We start from the raw sequence: 24,974 nt of genomic DNA, 5'->3' as shown, positions 1-24,974 counted from the left end.
TTGTTTAATAAGGTTACTAAAATGATGGAAGGATGTTCTTTGTAAACTTCCACGTGGACATCTGCACATATGTAGAAAATGTTATAACTCTCTCTATATTTGCCCTGGTTCGTTACCTCCTCCTCGTTCATCCCGTAATCCTTTGCCCTCTCTCTGCGCCCTCCCCCAGCTCTCTCTCTTGCGTTCTCTCTCTCTCCCCCCCACCTTCGCTCTATCTCATCTAATTCTCACTCCCTTCGCTTGTTTTCTTTCTCACATGTCGCCCTACTACTCCCCATGTGTGTGTGTGTGTGAAAAGCACTATTTGAATTCTATCTCTCAGTTCACAACCTCACGAGACGACAACAAGGAAGTATCGGTGTAGGATGTCTCTCCTTGTAGATGGGTTTGTAAAGGACAAGGTACGATATGAGGTGAGGTGAAAAGAAGAGGGTCAAGGTAGACTACACCAAGGCAATGTATAAAGTGAATGTAGATTATCGATACCACTTGCATTCAGGTTAGCCATCTTCCCTTCTATTTGGAACTACAAGTAAGCCATTTTTAACTCAAAATATTTTTAGTTCACTACGAATCATAGGTTAAACTGGTTTTATTTTTGAAAACTAAACCAAGTGATTTTTTTGGCGAGAACTTGTGTTGATTGATGAAATGATAAAAAATGAGATTTCACCCTAGTTAATTGTCTTGGATTGTGACCAAGTTGACCTACCCATCAGGATAGAACTTGATTCCTTCTAAGGGTTTATTTGTACCTAAGTCCATGTGATTTCCCAAGGCCTAGGATTTGCCTTGAGAATGCCATTGTTCTCTTGAGTACTAGGACAAGATCTAAATTATTATGTTTATTGCATATTATAGAGAAGTGATCTTTCTTCTTATAAAAAAGTGACTATCTTATATAGGATTCTTTATTTTGGTTTTATAAAGATGTTGATAAAACGTGGTCTCAAAATGTGAATGATGATGATGATGAATTTGTGAACTAGAGAACTTTCCCTAGGATAACCATTCCGACAAGATCGGTTTAGGAAAACCATTCCGATGTGATCTGTTTATTAGTGATCGGTCTGGGTCAACTGGGTACTCCCCACCCAGGGAAACCAACTCTAGAAATATTTAGAATAGAGGTCGTGAGATAACCGCCTTTGTTGGGTGACCCACCACGGGGTGGGGCTAGGGTTCTTTCTTCTAGTAGTTACAAGCCTGAGCTGGAAAGATCTTCCATAGCAAGAAGAGAGTGAAGGGGACACTTCTCATTCTACTATGTGAGTGATTTTTCACCACGATGGTTGTAAGCTCTAGACTGTTTTGTGACTCGGCGAGCTGAGGGATTGGAGATGGATGAAACTCAAGACGCCAAGGGTTTAAAATTATAGTTGTTCTCATGATGAATTTCTTTATGTGTGTAGATTGATTTGATTGGAAAAGAATGTATTCATTTAAAGGATAAAGGAACTTGTACACAAGGATAAATAAATGAATTATATTGTAACTTATATGCCTAGTAATTTAGATAAATCTCATAGATGAACATCTTGTCTCACTGGGGAGCGGGTGGTTGGGTGGACCAAATGAATCAGGTGTTTCCTTACAAAATTGAATCATTCAGGAGAGGCACCGATGAGATAGCTCTCACAATGGGTTGGGATTGAAGGCTTCCATGCTATTTACAAATTGTACTCATTGGTAGAAATCCACTTTGCCTTCTTCACCAAGCAACATTTGGCTAAAACCAGCTTTGAAGTTGCTAAATAATTCCTTGTTATTGGATTGGTTGTGCATTTGAAATGTTGGGTTTAACATTAAGGTTGGCACCATGGAGTGGCGTGTGTTAAGCCCATCTTTTGCAAGCTCAATTTGGAATCTCCTTACACTCAATTGGCATGAGCTTCTCATCAGCATTTGTCTTGTGGATTGGTTTTGACATAAGCTAATACAAAATTTTAAGCACAAAATTGTCAGTATCTAAAATTATTAGCGGTGCCACAAGGGCTTTGTGATTGACACAAATTTGTCCACCTTTTGCCTAAAACGCTCCTAGTAGATTAGAGCTACATGCTTATTGGCTTGACTCGTATGCTAGAAATTCATGTGTAATGCCTGAGCTTAGGCATTACAGATGGCTTCACTTGAGCACCACGTGTATTGGGCATTACAGGTGGTATGCCGTGTAATATTGCAAGATAGTGGAGGAGGAACGAGAAAAGGGGGCTGTATGGAAGGGGACGGGGAGGTCAAACAAGCATGCCGCCCGAGGGGGGGTGTAGAAGACAAGGTGGAAGCTTGGAGAGGTGCAGTGTGCTTTGAAGCTTCATCTTCCAGCTTCAGCTGATGTCCTTGCGTCTCAGCCAAAGCTACGTCTTCGGCCGAACAACAAGGCTCTGGACTGTGCTAATAGTTTATAGCCTTGGCATACCATTTTAAATTTAATAAAATTAGGTTTTTCATTTTCTAAATCATTATATTGCAATATGTTTTTTGAAAGTCCTCAAATTTTTTATTTCTTTTTCAAGTGAGAAGTCTAGAAATTCTATGTATATATATCACAATGCATTCATTTATCACACTCGAAGTTGGGGCTCGGTTAAGCTAACCCTGGGTGCTATCACACCACACTAGGCACACACACACATACCAACATTTTTGTGCGCTTGATAAGAATCAATCTCCACCCTCCCTATGGGAGACATTGATCTGAAGCATCTAAGTTAACACCCATTTAGAAATTCTAAGTATATTATTCAAGCATCGAGTAAAGGGCTTAAAGTTTCCTTGGGTGTTTGTATGCACCCAATCATAAGTGCACTTAAAACATACAGAAAATTTATGATTTAAAAGGGTGAGAGAGAGATAGAGAGATAGGGTCTTGCAAGCTAAAACGAGGAGGCCTCATAATTGATAAGAGAGAGAGAGAGAGGAGATCTTTATATGCTGCATCCTTACCAAGCAAGACATAGATGGCAATACACGTGGCACACCACTTGTATTGTCGCGTTGTTTGGGTGAAGAGCTCAAAAGTAAAATTCACTCAGACAATACACGTGGCACACCACGTGTATTGCCGCGTTGTTTAGTTTAATGAACACCAGGCAAGAGCAGTCCTCTGTTGTAATTGCGTCTTGCTGGTGCCCCCGGTAAGACCCTGACATTGGGTATCGCAGCTTGGAAGCAAGGTCATCATTATTAACTTGAATTAGCCTTTGGGATTTGTAGTTGGACTCCCGACTTTCTTCACACAGTCTACGTTTGTGCGCTCTGAATAGGAAAAAACCGATCTCGCTGTGCCCAGGTGGAGAGTTGGACAGACAAGGTTGAACTGCCCTCCACCTCAACCACTGCTGTGAAAGAGTAAGAAAACAAGTATCTAACAATGGCATGCATCACATCTTTCTTTTCATCTGTTTTTTTGGGGTAGCAAGTTGCTATAATCCAGGAAGCTTGATGATCTTATAGCTAAGAAAGATTAAAGATCGGATATAAGGTGCTTTCTGTGGTTAAAAGCATGTACATACCGTGAAAGTTTCTAGGTTTAAGAGCCCCTTGAAGCCAAAGGCATTGTCATCCATTTTGATGCCCTTAACCAACAGCTGGAATTTTTTCTTTAATGGTGCGGATGGCATTCCCTAAATGTCTGGCCCTCTACCCGCTAACAGTGGTTCATACACTCTCACACAATGTTTTGTAGTAACGGGGGGAGGGTGGGGGTATGCTTAGCTGGTGTGGGTGCCTAAATGCAAGTCCCTGGTTTGGTTTGTGACATTCAGCATGGCAACACCTTCATTGATATGTATGCTAAGTGTGGCTCACTTGCAACAGCAAGGGGAATATTTGGTAAGCTTCCAAATCGAGATATGGTCTCTTGGACGGCACTAATTATAGCATATGCTGAGGAGACGCTTCACAGTTTCCGACAGGTGCAATATGACAGTATCTGTCTAAATGCTGTCACATTTTGTTTGCAGCTTAAAAGCTTGCAGCAGCATATGAAACATGGTTGAGGGCCAAGAAATACATGCCAATGTTGCCAGAAAAGGATTGGAAAAAGAGATCCTCATTGGCATCACCTTGGTACATATGTATGCTAAATGTGGCTTACTTGCAGCAGCACAAGACATATTTGACAAGCTTCCATCACCTTGGTCCATGTGCAACATAATATTTGTCTAAATTTTGTCACATTTTGTTTGCAAGGTTTTAGCAGCATATGAACCATGGTTGAGGGCCAAGAAATACATGCCAATGTTGCCAGAAAAGGATTGGAAAGAGAGATCCTCATTGGCATCACCTGGGTCCATCTGTACGCTAAATGTGGCTTACTTGTAGAGCAGCACAAGACATATTTGACAAGCTTCCATTTCGAGGTGTGTTCTCATGCAATGCCCTAATGACACAGTATGTTTGTTGAACATGGGCGTGATTAGGAGGCCCTCAATTTTTTTGAACAGATGCAACATGATGGTATCTCTCTAAATGTCATCACATTTGTTTACAACTTGAAAGCTCGTGACAAAATAACAGCCACAGCCAAGGCGCTAGAAATACATGCTCAGATTGCAAGAAAAGGGTTTGAAAGAGAGCTCCTTGTTGCCATCACCTTGCCTGATGTGTATGCTAGTGTTATTAATGCGTGCAGTCATGTAGGTCTAGTGCCATATGTACTTTTAGCAGTGTCTGTAGTGTCTGTTCAAAATGTGGCCTCATGGACTGGAGACATGCTGAACTTGGACATAATGGGAAAGCAGCCATTACTTGTGAATGCATTAGAGCCCGTGAGTCTAGGAATGAACTGGGATTTTGTAGTAACGTCATTGAACCAAGATCTGATTGCAGCTATGCTGCCAAGAATAATCGTGGTTAGGAAGCACTAAAGTGTTGCAACCATATACAACCAGTGGAAGGTGTAAGGCACGTTACAGGCATGTGTTGGCAGCCAGTGGCAGACATAGTCATGTGGACATCATTAGTTACAAGGTATGCCACATGTGTATGCTCATTGAATGCATACGAGAGATGCATCCACGTCAAGACAGAACCAGACACCAAAGGTTAGAAACTTTTCAATTCCTCTAGAAATTGTGCATTCACTACCACTCTGCTCAGGTTGTTTTCTAAGCATTGCCTTCGGACCATAGAGGGTAGGTAAGGGTAAATCAGTCCTTATCCAAGATGGTTCATATGAAGGGACTATAGAGTCATCATGATCCATCTGAGTACCCCTATATTAAAATCTCTTAAGAAGATGCCCTTGAAAGGCCAATGGACCCAAAGGACATGGGAGATTATCCTAATGCTGAAAAAGAGATTAAAGGTCTTACTCAAAGAAGCCCATGGAAAGTATTTTCCACACACATACTTCTAGACTGGTGTCCACATGCTACCACTATCCACTAGATCTCAATGAGATTGCATTCTCAGCACTCCCCCTCAAGCTCACCATATCCATCTCATGTACTCCAAGTCTCTGAAGTACTCAATCTTCTCTTTACTAAGTGGTTTGGTAAAGATATTTGTAACCTACTCTTTAGTCTTCACATATGTCAACTCTATTTATCCATCCAACACTTTCTCCCTGATGAAATGATAGTGGAGGTCTATGTGTTTGGCCCTTGCATGATAGAATGGATTGCTTGCCAACTTTAGGCTGCTCATGTTGTCATAATGTATGACAACTTTCCCATCACATTGCTATCCCAAACCTTTGAGTAGATTTTTCAGCCATACCACCTCATATGCAGCCATAGCTTCTCCTCTATACTCTTCCTCTGTGCTAGATAAAACAATTACGGGTTTCTTTTTGCTACTCCAACTGATCACTACACTTCCTAATGTGAAAGCATAGCCACTAGTAGATCTTCTGTCTCATAAGAACTACTTACTCAATCTGCGTCTATATATCCATGAGCATCCATAGCTTTTCCATACTCATAAAGAAGTCCCACACATGCTTGCCCAAACCCTCATTAAGCTTCTCTTCCACATGAGCAACCCCACACATGCCACCCTTCATGTAATTGTGAATTCCTTTCCTTTTTTGGAGAATTTATCATCAACCTACAAAAGTCAAAACCATATTTGGATTATGTGTGTGTATATATATATATATACATACTCCTAAAAGTAGCCTCACTAGTCTTAGGCCCACACTAGGCCTATCTTTTGAAAAAATATGTAAGCCAATAAAGGCATTAAGGAAAGGCTTCTCCAACGCACAAAAAAAGAAACAAATGAGGATGCACACTTTGCTACAAGGATATAAGGTCCAAAAGGATATTCAAAGGTGGTCTCCACTCAACAATTTCCAACCTTCCATTTATGGAATAAGGCATGCAAAGTCTACCCTCCCTTTTTTGTAATAAAGAAACAAAATATCAAAGCTTGGTATTATCTCAAGATTTCCTTTTGTGGAGAAACCCACCACCTCCAGAAACATCCATGAGGATTAACTAAGCCTCTACACACCATCTACATATCCTTGGAGAGGCTCATTTTGAGAATTACTTGGAGATATCTTAGCTCATGTAAACCCCAACTCACCTTGGATATCCAAAGTATCTCCATCTATGAAAATATCCTCATCTATCCAAATATCCCGCCACATGGCAAGCTAAGAGGACACCAAACCTTGTAATATCTCATGACATGAAATATCTTTGTACTCTTGGAGGCCTATAAAAAGAGTCATAGTCTTGGCACCAACATAAGAGAGAATAGAGATCCATCCATAGGAGCCATTACCATTCATCTCTGTCCATCATCCTTAGGCTATCACTCTAGTCATTCTCTCCATCCTCAAGCCTTGTAATCCTTATGCTTGTGTCCCTACTTTTCATATCAATAAGATTGTATTGTGGGCTTTTCCTATCATCAAGTGCATATCCTCTCTCTCTCTCTCTCTCTCTCTCTCTCTCTCTCTCATTTCAATAGAATATTTGTATTCCATGCTTAAAGTTTCTCTTTGGGCAGAGTCTTAATGTGCCTCATGCATGTGAAGTAATGAGGAGCAAGGAAAGGTGTGGGCTTGCCCCTACTCTCTTCTCCACTAGGCTTGGCGTGTCACTAAGAGGGTTGAGAAGGAGCTCCCCTAAGAGTGCGCGGTCCAGGGCCTTGAGTGTTTTGGTGTGAGGTTGAAGAGAGTTTTCCTTTGGAGAATTTTCCATCACCATGCCTCCCTCCTCCTTGTGTTTTGTGAGATGGGGATCTAGGAGAGTGTTAGAGGAAACTCCTCTAGAATCCTCCCTCAACGGGTATGATCTCTAGTGAAATCATCAGCCAAGAACAGTGTGTGAAAGTCGAGAAGCAGGTGTCCATAATTTCTTACCGTACACTACTTCAAAAGACGATTTTCCTATAGTTGAATGTGGTGTACTGTTGTAAGAAAATTGTAGTAAATGAAGATGTTGATCCCAATTTGCTGGTGTGGAGCTTGCACTACAACAAAACCCTCCTCTTAGTGATGGGCCCAAAGTGATGTGTTTTTCCAAATGTGCCGCTTAAACAATTATGAACATTGCTTAAGAGATGCATTTTAAGTGTGAGAATGTCACCTCAAAAACCCGATTGCAATGGGGGTTGCATAAGCAACACATGATTATGCATCACCGCAAATGACGCACCTAAAGCGATGCTTGCAAATTGCAAAGTGTCGCTTAAGCAATATCACTAATAGGTCTGTCCGTTACACGATGCTTTGGGAAATTCAAAATAAAAACCCAAAACAGATGGCTCCCACAAATTTATAGGAGCCATTTGCTTTGTTTGTATCGACGCCCTTTGCTAAGAAAACACACAATCCTCGCTATCATTGGGACCACCGCTTGTCCGCCCATCCACACCCCCTTCTTCATCTATCAAGGTATGTCATGTCACCTTTGGTTTATATTACGTTTTCGTAATCTAATCAACGAAAAAAAATAGAGGTGTGTGATGTGAGAGAGGGGGTTTGGCCCATCAGATGGCTTCACTTTAACTTCTCTCACAACTTAGCTTGGAGCGATGTTGAGAGAGAGAGAGAGAGAGAGAGAGAGAGAAGAATGCTCATCCAGTGCTTGTTTTTTAGACATGCTCTCTTTGATGTAGAACACACTCTCGCTTTGGCCTACATTCGTGGATGCTTGATTTGCTTTTCCTTTGCGTTGTAACCTCCATGATCTCTCCAGGATGCAGAACATATGCTGCTACTTGCCTGGATTGTGTGCTACCATAGGAAGGCTCTCCCTTATCTAGATCATGTACTCTTTTTGGTTTACATTGTAGGCTACTGTATGCTCACAATGAGCATGGCTATACGAGAAGCTTGTTCCCCTTCTCACTCTCCTCTCGAGCCATGATCATAGCTCTTTATGTTGTTGTATTTGTTAGTTCCAACAACAACATGTACTAACCAGGTTCTATGTGGTTCTTCGTGAGCATGGATCCCCCCCCCCCCCCAGCTTGACCCCCTCACATGATGCAACCTCCCCTTTGATCTCTTCTCAAAAATAGTCTCTTACCTCCCCATCACTTTTGTTTGTAGACTCGGATGCCTTTGCACAGTCCTCGACACCCTCCCTTCTCAGCCCCTCTTCAATAAACTGCGTTCCTAGGCCCCTTTCCCCCCATCCCTTGCTTTTCTCTACTTCAAACCACCCTCATTAGCTCAAGGATCTCAACACCCCAAGAAATCATCTTTATTGATGGTCACGATCCACTCCAAATCAAGTGGCACACCATCCCCCTTGACTTCTTGCCATCCGATCATCACCTCACCTTGTGTTCTTCTTTTGATGGTTTATTGCTATTCTCTTAGAAGCAAAGCATCAAGGGAGGCTTCCCTTCATCCTCCCCCATTTCCCTTCTAGTCTGCAACCTCATCACTCGATAATGGAAGAAGCTTCCTCCATCTCCTTTGATCCAAGAGGCTTGCCATATCTAGAAATCGACATATTGATATCGATGTTGGCAACAGGAAGGGCACCTACAGAAGCCAAGGCATTGAAGATCAACATAAATGCATAAGCCAAGGCACCTACAGAAGCCAAGGCATTGAAGATCAACATAAATGCATAAGCCAAGGCATTCTTGAAATTGTTGGTAAAATATGGCTCACTCATTGTATCTAGGCTAAAATATTGTACATGTGTGTGTGTGTGTGTGTGTGAGAGAGAGAGAGAGAGAGAGAGAGAGAGAAAGAGAGAGAGAAGAGTAGGTTTCCTTGTGTTTTTAAAGCTCAATCATTGTGGAGGCTCTTTATAATGTAGCTGAGCTTATCAACCTGCCTTTCCCTCTCCCATACCTTGATCCTACCACCAAGGGCCGAGGCTTGCTTCAAGGAGTAAACTACGCCTCTGTAGTAGCTAGGGGCATCCTTCATCGGTTTCAACTTTGTAAGTTCCCTCTCCTTCCCTTCTAGTTTGCAACCCTATCACTTGACAATGGAAGAAGCTTCCTCTGTCTCTTTCAATCCAAGAGGCTTACCATCTAGACATCGACATTGATATAAATGTCTAAATGACCCTCACTCCCTCTACAGTATAATATGGTACAAACAAGAGATGAATGCAAACACTCCCTCTCAGCTCCTGGATGTGGAACCAATCCTAGTGAGCTGGAGTGCTGATGGAGCATTGCATGGAAGATTGTGTTCGGAGCAATAGCTATATAGCTCTGGTTGTTATCACATTGGATGATCATGAGTTCCCTTTGTGGAAACCCAATCTTGCCAAGTAATCTCTTTAGCCACACCACCTTGCAAGCAACACCACAAATAGCCTAATACTCAGCCGCAGTGGAAGACAAGAAAACAGTTGGTTGCTTCTTGTTGCTCCAAGAAATTGATCCTGAGCCAAGGGTAAAGCTGTATCTTGAAGTAGATCTCCTCGTGTCCGGATCTCCTCCCCAATTAGAGTAATTCCAACCTCGAAGAGACTGACTCAATCCTTTGATCCCCCTCTAGTGTCATAAAAGAGACCAAGATCCTTTGAAGCCTACAGATACTGCAAGAGCCGCAATGGCGAGTGTACCTTGTGCAATGCATTTTGCAAGAGGCATGCCATTTCCTCTTGCATTTGATACAACTGCAGCATCATGGGGTCTATCAGAATAGGGTTTTATGAAGAGGAGGGTAGCTATTAGCAATCTTGTGGTGATAAAGAAAAACGAATAGATTCACATGAAAAACCAAAAAAAGAAAGACAAGTAGAAAAGTATAAAGGTGTATAAGAGAGTATCTTTATGTTACGTAAAACAAGCCAATATAGCTATTTAGGGTTGGGGTGTCAGCACTACTAGAACCTAGTGGGGTGTAAGACCATGGCTATTAAGACTCCAGAATTTGGTTTGCATATAGAGGTGGGGGCAAACTGTGTATGACTCTCCAAGATTTTTGTGACATCTGTGTGGGGAGCATATGTGAGTGAGGGGGAGCATCTATGAGTAGGGGAGAGCATATGTGACTGGGAGGTGTGTATGTGCAAGCGTATGTGTGAGTGAGAGGGCATGTGTCTCTGAGAGTGTACATAAGTGGGGGGCATGTGTATGAAAGCGTATGTGAGTGAGGGGGAGCATATGTGAGTGGGGGGTGTGTATGTGTGAGCGTATGTGAGAGAGGGGGCATGTGTCTGAGAGCATATCTGAGTGTGATGGGGCATGTATGTGCAAGCATATGTTAGTGAGGGGGCATGTATGTGTGCCAGCGTATGTGAGTGGGGGCTGTGTATTTGAGAGTGTATATGAGTGAGGGGGAATGTATGTGAGAGCATACATGAGTGGGGTGGTGTGTATGTGAGAGTTATATGAGTGAGGGGGCATGCATTTGTAAGCATATGTGAGTGGGGGCATGTATGTGAGCTAATGTGAGTGACGGGGAATGTGAGAGAATATGTGAGTGAGGGGGCATGTGAGAGAATTTGTGAGTGAGGGGGAGAATATGTGAGTGAGGGGGGAGAATATGTGAGTGGGGGTCATGTATGTACGGCTGTATGTGAGTGAGGGGGCATATGTTTGAGAGCATATGTGAGTAGGGGGCGTGTATTTGAGAGCATATGTGAGTGGGGGACATGTGTTTGGGAGCATATGTGAGTAGGGGGCATGTATGTGAGAGAGTATGTGAGTGGGACAGGCATGTGTGAGTAGGGGGCATGTATGTGAGAGAGTATGTGAGTGGGACAGGCATGTGTGAGCGAGGGACATTTGTTTGAGAGTGTATGTGAGTGGGGGGCATGCATGTGAGAGTATATGTGAGTGAGGTATGTGTGAGCATATGTGAGGGGGCATGTATGTGAGAGCATATGTGAGTGGGGGACATGTATGTGAGAGCCTATGTGAGTGGGGGGCATGTATGTGAAACATATGTGAGTGGGGGGCATGTGAGTGAGTGTATGTGAGTGAAGGGCATCATATGTAGGTGGGGGCATGCGTTTGAGAGCGTATGTTAGTGGGGGGCATGTATGTGATCAAGGGGGAGCATATGTGAGTGAGGGGGCATGTATGTGTGAGTATATGTGAGTGAAGGGCATCATATGTAGGTGGGGGCATGCGTTTGAGAGCGTATGTTAGTGGGGGGCATGTATGTGATCGAGGGGGAGCATATGTGAGTGAGGGGGCATGTATGTGTGAGTATATGTGAGTGGGGGCATGTGTTTGAGAGTGTATTTGAGTGGGGGGGCATGTATGTTAGTAGATGTGAGTGAGGGGGAGTATATGTGAGTGAGGGGGGCATGTATGTGAGTAGATGTGAGTGAGGGGGAGCATATGTGAGTGTATGGGAGTGAGGGGGCACGTATGTGAGCTTATGTGAGTGAGGGGACACGTATGTGAAAGCGTATATGAGGGGGAAGCATGTACATGCAAGTTTATGTGAATAAGGGGAAGTGTATATGAGTGGGGGACATGTATGTGCAAGCACATGTAATTGAGGGGGCATGTATGTGCAAGCATATGTAATTAAGGGGACATGTATGTGCAAGCATATGTAAGTTTCACATAATAACGTATTGTATAGTGGTATGAGTAAACTCTAACATACACCCATAACTAGTGGTAGGAGTAAACTCTAACATACACCCATAAATAGTGGTAAAATAAGAAATTGAGTCTTTCCTTCACATGCTCAACAATACTAAGGTTAATGGCAACTCTTGAGGGAGCGTATTATTAAGATAAGGGCTACCCAAAACATACTTGAGTCGGATGTTAAAGTGTCTTTCCCCAACACCTCAAACGTGTTCCATGTTTTGATTGGTTGGGGATAGACTTACGTACACATGCACACTTGCGTCTTTCCTTGGTACACTCAACAAACCAAAGCCAAAGGAAACTCTTGGGAGGAAGTGTATCATTAAAATGAGGGATACCCAAGGCATGCAACATGGAAACTTACACAACTGACCAATGGTTGTTATATGTATGTGTAAGATTCCTCCTCCTCAGCTTGAATAATGAATAAGCTTTTACCTCAATCCCCTGTAATCATTTCCTATTTCAAAATACAAGAAAATATTATTTTTCCTTGTTTTTGACTAGAGAGAAGAAAAATTCTAAAGAGAGGTAACTCAATATTGAGATATTTTTAGATATACAAATTCTCCTAATATCTAAAATATATTTTCTTGAAACAAAAGTTTAAAAATAAATTCTCCAATGTGCATTAGAAATTAATTAAAAATGATATAAGGGACCTTAGCCTAAGGGTCTAGATTTTCAGAATTTTTTGGATTATGGTCCAATTAAGGTTCGTATGGGCCAATAGGATTAATCCAAGTATTGGGATGAGATAAATCCAAGGAATAAAAGAAAATATCCAAAAATGAGTAAATGCTCACATAAGATGAAGAGTTGACTGAGTACAAGGTTTATTAGTTAAAAATTAAGGGATATTACTAAAAAAATGAGATATTTTAGAGAAATGATAAATTTTTGACACCTTGGTAAGGAAGGGGGAACCTTTGAGGTAGGCACCTCCTTCACATGTGTGGGAAGGTTTTTTAATTCAAAAAAATTGTGATATTTTTATCTCTCCTCTCTCCTGGATCAAACTGGATCAAAAGGGGAGCCAAACTGGTCCAAATCTTATCCAAATTCAGTCAAACTGAAGCTGGAAAATTCTAGAATCTAGCTGGACTCAGTTAGTGGCCTCCCTCACCTATAAATAGACCCTCATTCTTTTGTATTCTCATCTTTGAGCTATACCATGCTAGTATTACATTAAAATAATAATATTTTCTAATATCTCTTAAAAATCCTCTACTTTTAGGGAGCTTGGAGCTTCTCTCTCTCTTGAACAACTCTTGGAGCTCTCTTCTCCACTTGCTAAACCAATTGATTGGTTGGGGGCTTCACTTCTAGAAAAAGAAGCAAGCTAATCCTTGAGAGGTAAGAATGAATTTTATGGTTTTTTGTTAATATTCTCAAATGACTCTTCTCAAGCCCTCTCAAGCTTGAGAAGTTTCTAATTGGTTGTTTTAAATTCAAATCAAGCTTTCCCTAAGAATTTTAATGTGTAATCAAGAAAAAGTTAATCTTTATGAATGCTTTCTTATGTATATCTCTCTCTCTCCAAAAAGAATAGTCATTCCTATGGCTAATTCTTTAGTAAAAGAATGCTTCTCATTGATAAATTCTTATTTTAAAACCAAACTCTAAGCTTGTTAAGCTAGAGGATAAGAAAATGGTATTTTTATGCTTTTCTGTTAACAAAATAATGGTAAATTCTTTTAGAATATTTATAAGTAGTAAAAAACTACTTTTATTGATTCTAAATGGGAAAGTGATAATCTTATCAAATTGGAAAAAGAGGAATAATGAAAATAGCTTAATTTAGTAGAATAATTAAGTTTATCATTATGATTAAAATTAGGATATAGTTTAGATTTAAGCTTAAGAATAGATCTTCTATCATAATTACATTACAATGTTTTATTCTTTTAAGAAAAAAATAAAAAACATCAGTAATAGCAGCGAAGCTATTGCAAAATTTTTAGAAAATAATACATATCTTATTTTTATGCATAATGCTAAAAGAGGACTTCCTACCATATTCTAGGATTGGACATCCTATGCAAAAAGAATGATTTTCATCATATTCATGTGAAATAAATTTTTAGTATTTATGCATAAATATTTAATTTTTTAAAAAAAGAGAGGTAAATTTATTTTATGCATAAGAAATTTTTAAATGATAAAAGAGGAATTCCCATGACATTTGGAATTCATCATTTAAATACAAAAAGATGAATTTTTTTGCATATTTGAAATAATGGATATTTTTATTTAATTTTTAAAAAAGAGAAATTTTAGATAAATTTATTTTATGATAAAAGAGGAATTCCCATGACATTTGGAATTCAATCATTTAAATGTAAAAAGAGAAATTTTAATCATATTCAAAAAATGGATATTTGTATTTAATTAAAAGAAGAGTTTTTATGGTATTTTAAGTAGAGAAAGGTTTAACTTAAATTTTGGTGACAAAAGTGGAATTTTCACCATAATTTCACCTAGAAAATTACGGTTGATAATTAAATTGGTAGAAAGAATATTCTTGGATATTTTATGTGGATACATCATCAAATTGATATTTACCCAAAATTAGATTAATGAAAGAAGAGTATTTTTATAAAAATCCGATATTCTCATATAGAACCATTTCTTAATCTATTATGGTTAGGAAGGAATGAAATTCATAAAGTTGGAATTTTCCTTACGGTTAGAAGTTCAGTAGATTTTCATCTGAAGAAAATCCTTGGAATCAAAGTTAGAAGTAAACCGAATAATTTTGGTTAGACCACGACTGTAAGAATGGTGACCAGTAAATTACTTGCCCATCTCTCGATCTGAGAATCAAGCAAAAACTTCGTGACCAATTCCAATTCTTGACATAAAGAATAGACTACCGTTGAATTAGCATAGTTTTTCCTTAACCCAAATCACCAAGAATCTAGTTGAAAATTTAGTCGAATGATGGGTAGATTACCCTGATTCTCATTAAGAAAATCTGGATTAAGGAAAAAGGGTTTTGTGGAACCAATCTTGAACCGGAAATTCTACTTGCATAGAACCTCTGTTTTCTTTTAAAGGATTGTTTTATGCTAGAATACTGGAGGAAGCATTTGGTATGTGTTTAACTAAGGAGAGATTTGTTGCAATAGCTGGCGGGGAGTCGTCGCGAGGGACGTCACTTGCGGCAAAACTTGTCGAGGTCTTGACCAGCCTCGGTATGGTTAAAATGGTACGCTTCCGGTAGTACAATGGGCGAGGATCGACAAAGCGGTCCCTAAGTGAAGTGCTAGGACACCTAAGTAGGATCCTAGAGGGTTCTGTGAGGACCAAGTGATGCATGGGCTCGCGATTGCTACTAGGACACCCATGCGTACGTCGAGGAAGATACATATGAACCGAAAGAATGACTTTTGTGAATGGAATTTTGATATTGGATCTCATTGGTTGACCAGCTAAGAGTCCGGATGATATATTTTGTAAAATAATGGACTCAATATTTTGGAGGATTATGATCAGTAATACTATGATTTCATTGATAGATTGTTTTAAAGACAAATGGCAATTTCATATTGGGTGTGTAAGTGGTATGGCTACCTTGAATTTTGCTTGAAACGCTGGCTAGGGGGCCTGGAAAATCTTTTTCTCATCAGTACCCCGACAAAACAGAACCAAATTTTTATAAAGGAATCCCACTTATGCAGTGGTTGGGCGGTTGGCTAACCCACGGCTGGATCGGGGATTCTTCCGATACAAATAGTTACGTTAGTTAGATTAAGTCCTAGGAAGGCTCTTATTTTGTGGGAGGGAATCAGTGGGGCTGTGCCTCTTAAAGCAAAAAAAAAGCGGTGATTCTATGGACCAAGTGCAAGTCTCTTCCTTGATCTGACCATGTGACTTTTTGGGTTCGGTCGGATCAGTTTGGTTAGTTAAGACTTTAACTCATTAGATCAATTCTCCCATTAGATGATTTTCTTGGCGGAATCGCCGGTGCCTTTTGGGTGAGGGAAGTTTTTCCGGGTTCGGTTTTGAAGAAACCGCTAGGCTAGTCTCTTGTCCGGACATCCGTGGGCGAGGCCTCGAGTGTGGATCCCTGCCGCGTGCGAGAGGCTGACGCTGCTTCCGTCACCAGTGCCCTCGGAGGAGGCATCGCAGAGGGGGCGGGGATATCACAGCCTAGTATCAGAGCTTTGTTGAAAACTAATAAGAAAAAATGAATTCTTATCAGAAATTTATAATAAAAACTCAAAAAGAGTATTTACGTATTGTATTTTCATCCCTTAAGCTTCATTAATAAAGATTTTTAATCAAAGAATTTGGTTTTATAGATGGAAGTTCCACACTTATCCAGTATTCTCGATCTCACCCAGTCGCAAGATATGACTGCTTTCGCCTTCTAGCATCTCATCTCTTCCGCTACAACTTGAATGAGCTAAGTTCCACACTTATCCGGTATTCCCGATCTCACCCAGTCGCTCGCAAGATATGACTACTTTCGCCTTCTAGCATCTCATCTCTTCCACTATACAACTTGAACGAGCTAAGTCCAACTCGCAAGCCATTTTGAGGATTTATATTTCCCAGACCTAGCAGAGAGATGGCAGCACAAGTGGTTTGCAGGGCAGTATGTCCATGCCTCTTACGACCAGCGCATGATGCTGAGGGAAAATATATCGTTGGCCATGATTCTGATGAGGCTAAAAGTGATTCATGGTGTTATTTTATATCACCCTACGCCTTGAGATTTTAGACTTTCTTGCCATATCTACAGACTTCTTAGCTGCTTTATTCCAAAGGAGAAGATAGTAGCTCCCTTGGCAGTAAGGGAACGTTTGTATCGGGGCATGTTTGTAGCCCAGTATCACCGTCTTATGCATTTCCCAAGGAGGTTTTGACTTTCTGGAGCTGAGATACTCTATGTACATATTGTAACCTTTATATAAATAAAAAAATGTTTTGTGGAAAAATTCCCTGTTGTATAAGTGATTGTTTATTATATGACAAATTGATGAAGCAAAATTTGTTACTCGGACATATGTCATAGATCTCCAATAAGATCATTTATCTTGTTTAAGAAATTATTTTTCGAACCTCTTAAGTCTTAGGATCTCGTTAACAAAATCAAAACAAAAATTTAATAATGTATCATTTTTGGCAGAATCATGAGGCAAGGGAACCGTGGTGGCTGACAGCTAGATCCTCTCACTGATGAGGAAGAGCTTGACCTCGATGTTCGCAAGGCTCTTCATAGAACTCAGCGAGGACCCTTCAAAGGTGAAGGGGAGAACTTGGGCGAGGCTGTGGAGAAGTGGGTTGAGGCCATGGAGGAATATTTTGATGTCACCGGATACAACGAGAGGAGCAAAATGGCTCTCGCTAGGCTGAAGATTATGGAAATAGCCAGGGTGGCATGGAGAAACCGTTGCGACACTAACCATCTGGATAGGAATACCCAGTCCTGGAATGATCTCAAAGCTTATCTAAGGAAGAGATTTTGTCCCCTGGATTTTTAGAAACCAAGATGAATGAACTCTTAGAACTAAACCAGGGAAGCAAATCTATTGAAGAATATCACCAGGCATTTGCTCTTCTCCTCAAGTACTCACCACCACTAGACGAAGAGAAACTTATGGCCAGGTTCATTCGGGGAATGAACGAACCTTTAGACACCTTGGTCAAGAATGCCAAGCTAGTTTCCATGGCTGAAGCTGTAAGAATGGCGAAGGACTTCGCCAAAGCCTTCATCGTTAAAGTCCCGCCAAAGCCATCTCCCTCATCCTTCAAGAGATTCCAGACACCGGGAAGTTCTTCCAACCTTCCGACTCCAAAGAGACACCAAGGTCCCAACCAGAATCTGGAGTCAGGAAGTTTCAAGAATGAAGGAAGACCTTTTCCTCGAAGCTCTTTCTTAGGAACTCTGGCTCTTTCAAGAATGCAGAGGGAAGAGCTTTGAAGTGAGAACAGGTGCTTGATGCCAAGGATTTGGGCACCAGCTCAAGGATTGCCCATCTCCTTCTGTGGGCCAAGGAAGCCAGGGTCCCAGAGTTCAGAGACTTTCGTATCAGTCCAATCAGGGTCCCTCGTGCCAAAATCAGGGCAACCCCAGAAGAGTGCCAACTCAGCCTGTAGCCTCCATGCAAAGCAGTCTCCGAACTCCCTCCCAGAATTGGGAAAACCAAAGAGAGAGAGTTCCACCTCAGTTTGCAGCAGCTAGAGCCGTCACTATAGCTGAGGAAGTGGAGGAAGAAAAAGGACAGATCTATGCTCCAATTGAGCATCAGGGGAATAATCGTCAATTTTCAGTCCTCTAGACTCCAACAGAGTACCAGGGTAAGAAATTCAAGCTTTTGATTAATTCAGGCAGTACTCATTCTTTTATTTCCCCAGGATGTCTGTGTAAGTTAGTCCTAAATCAAAAATAAGGAAAACCTATGCAAGTGGAATTGGCTAGTGGAAAGATTCTTTTCACACACCTTGAGACAGACCTTATTCAGTTTAGTCTAGGGGGGTATGGTAATTGAGTGCCAGTTCAGAGTCCTACCCTTGGGAATCTATGATGGAATCCTTGGAATGGATTGGCATCATACAAATCAGGTTGACATTCATTGTCACAATGGAACTATCTCTTTTCTTGACCTTCACGGGAATAAAGTTCAAGGAACTGGAATTTCCGGATCCCCAGTGTTACAATTAGTCAAGGATTCTAAATTAGGGCTCAGAAAGAGGCAAGCTGTTTATGTCGTTAAGATGAATTCGGTAGATATAAAATGCAAGGCTAAAGAACTAGAGTGGTTAAGTGAGTAAGCAGATGTGTTCCCAGAAGAGCTGACTCAGATGCCTCCGTCTCGCGAAGTAGATCATGAGATCGAGTTAAGCCCCAGAGCAGCTCATTCACAGTAGCCCAGTGTGCATACAAAATGCCAGTCCCTGAAGCCATAAAACTTAAGGAGCAGTTAAGACAACTGTTAGAGTAGGGATTCGTCAAACCCAGTGTCCTACCTTGGGGTGCGCCCGTTCTCTTTCAAAAGAAGAAAGATGGAACATTAAGACTGTGTTATTGACTACAGAGGATTGAATCAATTGACAATTAAAAATAAGTATCCTATCCCTAGGATTGATGAACTTTTGGATCGGTTAAGTGGGACCCAAATGTTCACAAAGATAGATCTCAAATCCGGGTACTACCGGATCATAATCAAGGAACAGGACATCCCGAAGACAGCATTCAATACTCGCATGGGCATTATGAGTTCACAATCATGCCGTTTGGATTGACTAATGCCCCGACGACATTTAATCGTCTTATGCAGGATATTCTCAGTGAATACTTGGATGATTTTGTTCTTGTCTTCTTTGATGATATCTTGGTATACTCAAAGAATGCTGCAGATCATGAAGATCATGTGCACAAGGTCTTGGAAATCCTAAGGAAGCACCAACTCTTTGCAAAAAAGAGCAAGTGTTCTTTTTCTGTTGACCAGGTGGAATACTTGGGATTCACAGTGTCTAAAGATGGGATTTCTCCTGACCCCGCAAAGATCCAAGCAGTCGTAGATTGGCCGGAACCCAAGACGGTAAAGGAGGTCAGAGGATTCCTAGGATTAACCGGATGGTATCGGATCTTTATACCCAGGTATGCTCAGATAGCATCCCCTTTAACTAACCTTCTCAAGAGAAGAGTACCCTATTTCAGTGGTCTGCTATGTGTCAAAGTGCCTTTGATAAGCTGAAGACAGCCTTAGTAACCAACCCTGTCCTTAAATTGCCAGATTTTACCAAACCTTTTGAGGTAGTTACTGATGCCAGTGGGTTTGCCTTAGGCGGTGCTCTTATGCAGGAAGGTCATGCAGTGGCCTATGAATCCAGAAAGCTCAGAACACATGAGAGAAATTATGCCGTCCATGACTTGGAGTTACTCTCAGTAGTTTTTGCTCTGAATTTGTGGAGACATTATCTTTTGGGACAGAGGTTGAACGATCCCTACCCCCTCCACGCAACGAACTCGGGGGTGCTAGCAGCAGAAGTAGCACTTCTTGCGCAGGGTAGAGCCTCTCACTCGAGGCCTCGCCCCCACGGATATTCGAACAAAAGACTAATCCCCTCGTTAATTCCAAAACCAAACCCGAAAAAGCTTCCCTCGCCTAGAAAGCACGGGCGATTCCTCCAGGATATTTTTATTCTAAACGTAGTCAAGAGCCTTAACTAACCAAACTGATCCGACTGAACCAGTAATCACCTGGTCAGATCAAGGAAGAGACTTGCACTTGGATCATAGAGACCAACGCTTTTTTCCTCGTCAAGAGGCATAGCGGTTGATTCTTTTCCATAGAACAAGGACTATCCGGGATTTACTTCATTTATCGTAAACATAACAGAATTGAGTCTCATTTTAGAGATCCATCAGTCCAGCCTACCCCATCCAGTCCCATGGGTTACCCAACCGCCCAACCACTGTAGTGATAGGATCCATTTAGGAATTTGGTTATGTTTTGTCCTGGGTACCATGGAAAAGAGTTCCCAGGCCCCCTAGCCAGTGCTTCAAGCAAACTTCAAGATAGTCACACCACTTACACACCCAACATGAAATTGCCAGTTTCACAGATTCAGCTGTGAAACAAGCAATCTCTTAATGAAACCATAGCATTATTGATCATAATCCTCCAAAATATCCAGGTTGAATTCTAATTTCCAATCATTCTTTCATCGGTGTACCTATGGCATCATTGGCAACTAGAACACTCACCACCTGTTCACTAATGAGGGGCCTTTTCAATAGTTCCTAGCTTATAGTACTCGGAAATATATTCACTTATAAAAATCTAGATGGAATCTCCGTTGAAGATCAGTAAGATCAACCAACAGATCCATATAAAAGAGCCATGGACTCATCTGTTGAGGACCAGCAAGGACAATCAACCAGATCCATGCCCGAGTTCAAAAAATAACTCTAACTCCTTGTTCCATTTTCTTCCTCGACGCACGTGCGGGTATCTTCGGCGACCTAGTACTTGAGCAATGTATGGTCAACACTCTCTAGGCTCCTTCGCAGGTCACCTAGCACTTCACTCATAGGCCGCCTCCTTTGTCCCTCATCCACTGTACCGGAAGCTCACCATTTAAATCGAACCGAGGCTGGTTAAGACCTCGCTCGAGACCTCGGTCGAGACCTTGTTACATGAGACATCCTCCGTTGACTCTCCGTTAGCTGTTGCAACTTTATCACTTAGGTCTCCACGACCTCATTCACAAGATGGTTAAAATGCTTCCCCAGCATTCTTGACATAAAACAATCATTTAAAAACAGGTCATAAATACAGTTTCTAACGAACTCTCATCTTTCCACATTGTTCCACATCATGTCTCGTTATTCCACATTCTTCTACATCAATTCACATTGCTTAATCCACATCCAATCATATGTATTCCCATCGTCCTTCATCCATTCTCATCTAGTCACATCATATTACATCTCATCACATCTATCCTCATCACATCTCATCCATTCACATCTACCCATATCCATATCACATCACATCACATCCATTCACATTACATCTCATCTATTCACATCTATCCCAATTCACATCACATCCATTTCACATCACATCTCATCAATTCACATCTATCTTGATTCACATCACATCTCATTCATTCACATCTATCCCGATTCACATCACATCACATCACATCACATCCATTTCACATCACATCACATCTCATCTCATCCATTCACATCTATCCATATCCATATCACATCACATCACATCCATTCACATTGCATCTCATCCATTCACATCTATCCCGATTCACATCACATCCATTTCACATCACATCATATCCATTCACATCACATCTCATCTATTTACATCACATCACATTCACATCTATTTACATCACATCACATGTCATTCATTCACATCTCATCGCATCCACATCCATTTACATCACATCACATCCCATCCACATCTCATCACATCCACATCCATTTACATCACATCACATCCCATCCCATCCACATCTCTTCACATCCACATCCATTTACATCACATCACATCCCATCCACATCTCTTCACATCCACATCCATTTACATCACATTCACATCTCTTCACATCCACATCCATTTACATCACATTCACATCTTATCACATCCACTCACATCTTATCACATCCACTCACATCCTATCACATTGCATTCACATCTTATCACATCGTATTCTCATCTTATTCACATCGTATTCACATTTAGTAACATTTTCTACTTTCCATACCGATGGGACTTTTTCTAAATTTCTGCCAATTGCTTGGCCTAGTTAAAGGTACTTTTTCTTGATGGATATTTTCATATTCTTTCTCAAATTTCTCAAGTGAAATATATTCAATATTCTTCTTTTGAGTAAAAGATTCATGGGATTTACAAAAATCAATTCTACCCATATTTCCCAATAATGCTCAAAATTCTACTTTTGATAAATACTCATAATTTGAATTATGCTAAAAAATTTATCTTTTTTCATTTAATTTCTTGGATCTCAAATATCATGGGAATTCCTCTTTTTGCATTTAAATGATTGAATTTCAAATGTCATGGGAATTTCACTTTTATCCATAAAATAAATTTATCTAAAATTTCTCTTTTCTTTAATAAAAATATCCATTATTTCAAATATGCAAAGAATTCCACTTTTACCATTTAAATGATTGAATTTCAATTGTCATGGGCATTCCTCGTTTATCATTTAAATTTTCTCATGCATAAAATAAATTTATCGAAAACTCCTCTTTAAATTAAATATTCATTATTTCAATATACCAAAATTTCTCTTTTTCTATTTAATTACATGGATCTCCATTATCTTGGGTTGATTTTGAATTCAAAATTTATCAATGAGAAACATTAATTTGCTAAAGAATTAGTCATAGGAATGACTATTCTTTTGGGGAGAGAGAGATATACATAAAAAGCATCCTAATTAAGCATAAAAACTAGCTTTTGGGGAGAGAGAGATATACATAAAAAGCATCCTAATTAAGCATAAAAATTAACTTTTTTGTGATTAATCATTAGAATTCTTATATAAAGCTTGATTTGCATTGAAAACAATTAATTTGAAACTTCTCAAGCTTGAGAGGGGTTGAGAAGTAAAATCTTTTGAGAATATTAATGAAAACCATAAAATTACTTCTTACCTCTCTTGATTTGGCTCGCTTCTTTATCTTAGAGGGAAGCCCCCAACCAATCAATTAGTTTAGTATGTTGAGAAGAAAGCTCCAAGGATTGTTGAAGAGAGAGAGAAGCTCCAATCTCTCCAAAAGTAGAGGATTTTTAAGGGATAATAGAAAATATCATTATTTTAATGTAATACTAGCATGGTATAGCTCACAGATTTTTTTACAAAAGACTAAGGATCTATTTATAGGTGAGGGAGGCCACTAACCAAGTCCAATTGGGTTCTAGAATTTTTCAGGTTCAGTTTGACTCAATTTGGACAAGATTTGGACTAGTTTGGCTTCCTTTTTGATTTGGTTTGATCTAGGAGAGAGGAGAGATAAAAATATCACAATTTTTTTGAATTAAAAACTCATCCACATGGGTGAATTAGGTGCCTACCTCAAGAGTCCCCCTCTCCTTACCAAGGTGTCAAAAATGCATCATTATTCTAAAATATCTCATTTTTTTAGTAATATCTCATAGTTTTTAACTAATAAACCTTGTACTCAGTCAACTCTTCATCTTATGTGAGCATTTACTCATTTTTGGGTATTTTCTTTTATTCTTTGGATTTATCTCATCCCAACACTTAGATTAATCCAATTGTCCCATCGGAACCTTAATTGGACCATAATCCAAATTTTTTTGAAAATGTAGATCCTTAGGCTAAGGTCCCAAATTTCCCCGCCCCGAAAACCTTGATCCAAAAGGAGTTGGGCAATCCATACTGCGATGTCCAAATCCTTGACAGTTATAGCATTTCACTTCCTTGTTCATCAAGGGTGAAACTTCTAAAGTTGAATTCAAGGGGATTGAGTTCCGAGAAAAGGACCTTTCTTCCATTCTGGAACTTTCCATATTTTGAGCTTGACCTTGTTGTTTCTTAGGCGGTGGAAAGTTGGAATCACCTTCCAGAGCTAGAAATCTTTTGAAAGATAATGGTGCTGCTTTAGCGGTGGGACCTTGGCGAAATCCTTCACCATCTGCACTACTTCGGCCATGAAAACTAGCTTGGCATTCTTCACTAGGATATTCAAAGGTTCGTTGAGTCCCCGAATGAACCTGGCCATCAGCTGTTCTTCATCCAACGGTGGCGAGTACTTGAGGAGAAGAGCGAACACTTGGTGATACACTTCAATAGTTCTGCTCCCCTAGGTTAACTCTAAGAATTCATTCATCTTGGTTTCCATAAAGCCAAGAGGACATAATCTCTTCCTTAGGTAAATTTTGAGATCATTCGATGTCTGGGTGTTCCGACCCAGATAGTTTGTCTCGTAGTGGTTTCTCCATGCCACTATAGCTGTTTCTACTATCTTTAGCCTTGCAAGAGCCATTTTACCTTTCTTGTTGTACCCGGTGACATCGAAGTATTCTTCCATTGCTTCGATCCACTTCTCCACAGCCTTGCCCATACCCTTCAACCTTGAAAGGTCCAGGTTGCGATCTATGATGACTTTTACAAATATTCAAGTCCGAGCTCTTTCTCATCGAGTTGGGGGTTATCATTCCTACCACGACAAGCTCAATCCATGATCCTATCAATACGAAAAATTCTTGTTAAGTCCTCTTTATTTATAATTCAAATCTGACTTTAGATCCAACTGATCCTGGGGTTCTTTAGATTGGTCAACCCCCCACAGAATCATGCGATAAAACATAACTCATTATCAGAGAATAATTCATTCATATTCTTAACACAGTAGTGGTCCATCAGACCAAAAATTCCATGTGATCATTCCTCCACGGGAATTTCAGTTATGCATGTTTTCAATTTGTCATCCCTTAATTAGA

The 24,974-nt window shown here is 40.4% G+C and overlaps 2 long non-coding RNA genes across 2 annotated transcripts in view; both read left to right on the top strand.

Annotated features, from left to right (window-relative positions):
- The window catches only part of LOC147617082 (uncharacterized), a 250,911-nt gene extending 245,902 nt beyond the window's left edge, over positions 1–5,009 (top strand). The window contains exon 4 of the long non-coding RNA XR_015262379.1: positions 4,920–5,009. This is a non-coding gene — a long non-coding RNA (uncharacterized LOC147617082). The remainder of the gene's footprint in view (positions 1–4,919) is intronic.
- Positions 3,115–4,901, top strand: LOC147617083 (uncharacterized). The gene is made up of 3 exons (XR_015262381.1): positions 3,115–3,176; positions 3,267–3,834; positions 3,966–4,901. It is a non-coding gene; the product is annotated as an uncharacterized LOC147617083 (long non-coding RNA).
- Positions 5,010–24,974: the final 19,965 nt, after the last annotated feature.

The sequence above is a fragment of the Cibotium barometz genome, chromosome 37 (assembly GCF_041138505.1).
Source record: "Cibotium barometz isolate CiBa-2024 chromosome 37, ASM4113850v1, whole genome shotgun sequence".
Taxonomy (NCBI): domain Eukaryota; kingdom Viridiplantae; phylum Streptophyta; class Polypodiopsida; order Cyatheales; family Cibotiaceae; genus Cibotium; species Cibotium barometz.
This window is presented reverse-complemented; position numbering and strand designations above follow the sequence as displayed.